Genomic DNA, 7,500 nt, shown 5'->3' on the forward strand with positions numbered 1-7,500 from the left:
GGGGTGGAGGGGACGGGGGGAGAAAGAACGAAGGAGAGAGAAAATGAGGCAGGGAAGGGTACATGGAGGGGGGGAGGGGGAGGGGGAGATGAGCGGAAAGAGGGAAAGAGAAAAAAACGAGGGAAGGGCTGAAGGAGGGAAGGAGAGGAAGAAGTGGAGAGGAATAAATGAGAGGGAAATGGCTGGAGAAAGGAGTGGGGAGAAAGACGGAGGAGGAGAAAGGGAGCGAAAGAGGGATAATAAAGAGGGAGAAGGAAGAGTAGGAAAACACAGGGACGAAAGGAAGGAATGGAGGAAGGAAAATTAGGAGGAGAGAGATGAATTGAGGAAGAATATGGTAAGAGGGAAGGAGGGAAGAGAGGGGGTGAGGAAGGGAGGAGGAAGGATAGAGAAAGACAAAAGAGGAGGGAAAGAGGATGGAATAAAAGATAATACAAAGAAGGAGCGAGAAAGAGAAGTATAAGGAGAAGAAGAATAATCAAAGGGAACAGAAGATGAGTGGAGAAGAAAGAACAAAACACGTACAGTAAGAAGGAGAGTCGAAGAGGAGAGACAGAGAAGCATGGAAGAAGACAAGACAAAAAAAGGGAGAAAGGAAGGAAAGAAGAAAACAAAAAACAGAGAAAGAGAAAAAATTAATTAGAAAAAAGAGAGGAAATTCCTACTCAATTATCAGCGACCTTTCCCTCCTATCTTTAATTTCGTCTTCCGTTCTTCTCTCTCTCTCTCTCTCTCTCTCCTCCCTTTATCGCTCTTCTCTCATTCCCATTCTTAGTTATCACTAACACCCCTTTATTCCTCTAGCAATTCCTCCCTTTATCGCTCTTCTCTACTTCCCATTCCTAGTTATCCCCAATATCTCTCTATTCCTCTAACAATCACTTCTGACAATCTCTCCTTCCCATTCTTAGTTATCGCTAATATCCATCTATTCCTCTAACAATTCCTCCCTTTATCGCTCTTCTCTCCTTCCCATTCTTAGTTATCCCCAATATCTCTTTATTCCACTGGCAATTCCTCCCTTTATCGCTCTTCTCTACTTCCCATTCCTAGTTATCCCCAATCTCTCTTTATTCCTCTAACAATCACTTCTGACAATCTCTCCATCCCATTCTTAGTTATCGCTAATATCCCTCTATTCCTCTAGCAATTCCTCCCTTTATCGCTCTTCTCTCATTCCCATTCCTAGTTATCCCCAATCTCTCTTTATTCCTCTAACAGTTATCGCTAATATCCATCTATTCCTCTAACAATTCCTTTCTGACAAAAGACAGTCACCAATTCCTGTCTGCGCCGATTCCAAACACTTATGACGTCATCGAATCCTTTGTCATTTATGATTTCGGAATCGGATCCTGTTGTGCAAATATATTGTTCGCGTTTCTTATTTTCACTTATTCTTTCGCGCCAATTTCGTCCGTGCTTTTCTTGCGTTTTCTTCAATTCTCTGTTTATCATTATTTCCTCTCTGATTCCCCCTTTCTCCTTTATTTATTTCTTTCCTCTATTTTTTTCTCTTTTTCTTCTCTTTCTCTTGTTTTCACTTATTCCTTCGCGCCAATTTCCTCCGTGTTCGTTGCGTTTTCTTCAATTCTCTGTTTATCATTGTTTCCTCCTTGATTTCCTCTTCCTTCTTTATTGATTTCTTTCCTCTGTCTTTTTCTCTTTTCGATTTTTTTCACTTTTTTTCTCTCTCTCTACCTCTTTCCAATTACTCTTTCGCCCTGCTCGTTCTACCTTTCCCCCTCTTCTTTGCTGTCTCTTTTCTTCTCCGTTTCTCTCATCTCCCCTCTTCTCTTTCGCCTTTATCCTCCTTTTTTCAATTTCTCTCTAATTATCTCTTCGTCTCTTTCATTCCTTCTTCAAAGTCCATCTATCAGGGAATAAAGCAATCAGGGAAGAGGGAAAAGTCAGATAAATGGGAGACGGAGAGAATGTGATGATGAAAGGAAAGACAGAAATAGAGAAAAAGAACGAAAGAAAAAGAAAAAAACAATAGAAAGACATAGAGGTTCAAGGAACATAATAAATGAAGGATGGCACAAGGAAAAATAAAAGAAATGAGAGAAAATAGAGGAGAAGAGGAAGAGAGAGCGAGGACATGAGGGAAGAAGATATATATATATATATATATATATATATATATATATATATATATATATATATAGAGAGAGAGAGAGAGAGAGAGAGAGAGAGAGAGAGAGAGAGAAAGACAGACAGACACAGAAAGAGAAGCAGACAAAGTCATCCAAAAGCACAGACAATAAGAATAATCACATTAATAATGATGATAATAATAATAATAATAATAATAATAATAATAATAATAACAATAATAATAACAACAACAATAATAATAATAATAATAATAAAATAATAAAAAATAATAACAATAATAAAATAATAATAAAAAATAATAAAACAAATAAAATAACAACAACAACAACAACAACAATAATAACAAAGACGAACATAAAAAATGCCACCCTGTTTTAAGGCAGCTTTTCCGAACCCTACGGGACTCCTCGCCCTATTTCACTCTCCATCACCCACGACGAAACCACGCCCACCTCCCCTCAAGGTCTTCGGGAACGACCGCTAACCACCTCGTCACGACCAACAACCGTCGTTAAGGCAGATTTGGCTTCTCGCTATCTTTTGTATATTGTGTTTGTTATTTTTTTCATAGAAATGTTTTTTTCTATTTTTATTTTTATTTTTTTTATTTATTTTTTTTTAAGATGTATTAAACTTAACTAATTCTCTAATAATTAACGCTTAAGAACTCGTGACCTGACAACAACAACAATAAAACAAACAATAATTATCTTTTTTTTTAATTCTTTCTTTATATTTGATGGCTTTTACCATTTCCCATTATAGTGAATAAAACTATTTTTTTCTAGCATGCTGTTTCCCAACACCAAACTATATATATATTTTTCTCTAGAATAACTTAGACGCTACCATAAATGACTAATATCAGTCGTTTTTATTTCCATTTCAAAGTCGTGCAATTAGTCATCTATAGTAGCGTCAAAGTTATTCAAAAGAAAATATATATAGCTTGGTTTTGGGACACAGCATACGAGAAAATAATAGTTATATTCATAATAATGAGATCACATGAAAAAAACACAAAAAGGTAAAAATCATCAAATATAAAATAAGTGTAAAAAATTGATACTTATTGAGGGAGAGAGAGAGAAAGAGAGAGAGAGAGAGAGAGAGAGAGAGAGAGAGAGAGAGAGAGAGAGACAGAGAGAGACAGAGACAGAGAGACAGAGATAGAGAAAGAGGGACGCAGAGACAGACAGACAGAAAGTGAGAAAGAGAAAGACAGAAAAGCAGACAGACACACAAAGAACCAGACACAGAAAGAGAACCAGACAAACCCATAAAAAAAAAATCACACTATTAATAAAAAAAACTTGAGAACGCCATCCCTAATGACAAGAACGATAAAAATAACGCCAATAAAACGCGCGAGAGCTTCACACCCATTATTAACGACACTTCAACAAGCTAATAATACACATAAAAGGTGACGCATGTTTGCAATATTGCAAAAAAATACGGTGGCACGAGCTGTCTCAATGACACACTTCTCTCATCGACGAAAATCTATTCCCCGGATATAAAATTACTGAAATTACAGACAGCGGGAGAAAGAAAGATAAATAATGATAATAAAAAGGATAAAAAAAATGTTTATATGGAAAGATAGAGAGAGAGAGACATATGGAAAGATAGATAGGGAGATAGAGAGATATATGGAAGGATAGGCGGGTAGATGGATAGATATATGGAAAAATAGATAGATAGAGATAGAGAAAGGAGAGAGAGAGGGGAGAGGAGAGAGGAGAGAGGGGAGAGTGAGAGTGAGAGTGAGAGTGAGAGTGAGAGTGAGAGTGAGAGTGAGAGTGAGAGTGAGAGTGAGAGTGAGAGAGAGAGAGTGAGAGAGAGAAAAAAAAAGAGAAAGAGAAAGAGAAAGAGAAAGAGAAAGAGAAAGAGAACGAGAACGAGAAAGAGAAAGCGAAAGCAAAAGAGAACGAGAAAGAAAAAAAGAAAGAGACAAAGAAAAGAAAAAGAAAGAGAAATAAAGAGAAATAAAGAGAAACAGAAAGAAAGAGAAATAAAAAGAAAGAAAAAAAAAGTAAGAAAAAAAAATCCACTCTATGAACACACAAGTAACTCACGCGATCTATTATTCACGTGACAGGGTGAATGAACGTGTTAAAAAAACAAACAAGCAAGCAAGCAAGCAAGCAAGCACATGTCCGTGAGCCTCTATTGATCTGCAAGCTCGTACCCAATGCTGCGTACGTGTGTTTAAGGAACATTTGTAAAATACTGAATAAAAGATAATATGATAATGAAACTGATAGTAATAATGATGATAATGGTAATAAGAACAACAATTATAACAACAACAACAATAATAATAGTAATAGCAATAGTAATTATAATAATGATAATGATAATAATAGTAATAATAATAATAATAATAATAATAATAATAATAATAATAATAATAATAATAATAATAATAATAATAATAATAATAATAATAATAATAATAATAATAATAATAATAATAATAATAATTAATAATAATAATAATAATAATAATAATAATAATAATAATAATAATAATAACAACAACAACAACAATGATAATAATAATAATGATAATAATAATCATCATCATCATCATAATTATAATACCAGTAAAAATAATAAGAATTGAAATATTACCAATGAAAAAAATAATAATGATAATAATAATAATATCAACCGCAATAACAGCAGAAACGACAACAATGTCAATAACAATAATAATAATTATGATAATAATAACAATAATTATGATAATACTGATAACAGAAACAGCAACAATAACAGCAATAACGAAAAAGCTAATATTAATAATGATAATGATAATGATAATGATGATAATAATAATAATAAAAATAAAAACAATAGCAATAATAATAATAAAAATAAAAACAATAACAATAATAATAATACAAAAAATAATTATAATTATAAATACTACAATAAAAAACATCATCAATAAAAAAATGACTTTGAGAGGTAAAAAAAGAGAACAACAAACACACGACAGAACCCTCCCCCCCCAAAAAAAAATAATAATAATAAAATAAAAAAATAAATAATAATAAAAAAACGTCGCCGAATGCAATACAATTGCAAACACTTTATTTGTTGCAGCGTCGTCTTTCGGCTTGGGGTGGGGGTGGGGGTGGGGGTGGGGGAGAGGGCCAAGAGAGGAGGGAGAGAAGAGAAGAAAGGAGTGTGGGAGAAGAAGATTGGAAAAGGGGGGGGAGTTAGAAGGGTGAGAGGAGCGGAGAGGAGAGAGGAGCGAGGAGGAGGGGGAGTTAGTGAGGGGAAGACAAAGAGATGAAAGATGGAGAGAGAAAGATGGAGAGAGAGAGAGAGAGAGAGAGAGAGAGAGAGAGAGAGAGAGAGAGAGAGAGAGAGAGAGAGAGAGAGAGAGAGAGAGAGAGAGAGAGAGAGAGAGAGAGAGAGAGAGAGAGAGAGAGAGAGAGAGAGAGAGAGAGAGAGAGAGAGAGAGAGAGAGAGAGTAAAAGAAAGAGAGAGAGTAAAAGAAAGAAGAGAGAGAGAAAAAGAGAGAAAAACAGAGAGAAAGAGAAAGAAAAGAGATAGAAAGAAAATGATAATAAAGAGAAATAAATAAAAAGAGATCAAGAGACACCACCGAACAGCCAGAGAGACAGAGAAGACCCTGCCCCCTCCTCTCCCTCGGCCCCTCCGACCCCTCTCTGACCCCTTCCCGCCCCCTCCGCCCCCATCCCAACCCCTCCGACCCCTCTCAGCCCCCTCCCTCCCCCTCCGACCCCTTCCCGCCCCTCCCGCCCACCTCCAACCCCTTCCCGCCCACCTCCACCCTCCCTCCCTCCCCCTTCCGCCCCCTCCTGACCCTTCCCGCCCACCTCCCAACCCCTCCCCTCCCTCCCTCCCAACCCCTTCCCTCTCCCTCCCAGCCCCTCCTGGCCCCTCCTGACCCCTCATGCCCCCTCCGACCCCCTCCAGCCCGGCCCAATGCGAGAGAAAACCACGGATCCGACAGTCATTCGGGCCCTCCACTCGACCCCGCCACCAGAAGCTAATTTGCTCCCTGGGGTCAGACCCTCCCTCCGGCGGCGAACGCGTATGACCCCGGGTTGTTAGTGGGGGATCTTTGTGTCTCTCCCTTTGCCCCCTTTTCGCCGTTTTCGTCTCTCCCTTCTCGGTTTTTTTTTTCTCTCTCTCTCTATTCTCGCTTGTTTGTGTCTTCTTGTTTTGGTTTCTTCCTTCTCTTCTCCACTCCCTTCTCGGTTTTCTCTCTCTACCCTCCCTCATGTATCTCTCCCTGTCTTATTTTCTCCCTTCTCTTTTCCTCTCCCTTCTCGGTTTTCTCTCTCTATTTTCCCTCCCTTATCTCTTATCGTCTCATCCTTCTGTACTCTATTCTCTCATTTCATTTATCGCTTATTTACTTTCTCTTCTCCATTCTCCAATCTTCCTTTACTACTTTACTCTGTCTTCTTTTCTCTCCCCTCCTTCCTTCCTTCCCTCACCTACATGTCCCTCTTCCTACCCTTTCATTCTATTTTTATCCCTCCTCTCTATTCCCTATTCACCCCTTCCCCTTCCCCTTCTCCCTATCTTCGCTCCCACTCACTTATTTTCCGATCTTTTGCCGACCTCTCCTAGCACTAACCCCCCGCCATGTTAGAAATGATTTCGGTCGCTTTTCATATGACCTTTGACCTGGTGTAATCAAAGCCCCACTGAACTGCGGAAAGTTAAACGGTCATTCAAAGCCATATTACTTAATTGGCAGTGTATGTATATGTACTGTATATGTATTCAGATCTACGCCAATACCTATAGTTTTAACTATATCTATATCCATACCTATATCTAAAACTATATCTATCTATATACGTATATATACATACATATGCATGCAAGCATGCATGCATGCATACATACATACATACACACACACAAACTACACACACACAGATATAAACATATATATATATATATATATATATATATATATATATGTATATATATATACATACACACACACACACACACACACACACACACACACACACACACACACACACACACACATATATATATATACATGTGTACGTATGTATGTATGTATGTATGTATGTATGTGTGTATGCACACACACACACAATATATATATATATATATATATATATATACATACATATATAAAACATGAAAAGCACTGAGTCAACGAACATACAAACAATACATGGAAGAAAATGAAAAAAACAAAACAAAAAGGCAAATACCAATAATAAGCAGAATATTAAGATCAGTCGGAAAACAAAGGACACAAAAAAAAGCTCATTAATTCCTCCAATAATTCCCCACATCAAAAAGGTTACTACGACGCTGGCCGTGACAGATAACAAATTAAATAAT

Source organism: Penaeus vannamei, chromosome 33, assembly GCF_042767895.1.
Source record: "Penaeus vannamei isolate JL-2024 chromosome 33, ASM4276789v1, whole genome shotgun sequence".
In the NCBI taxonomy this organism is placed as follows: Eukaryota; Metazoa; Arthropoda; class Malacostraca; order Decapoda; family Penaeidae; genus Penaeus; species Penaeus vannamei.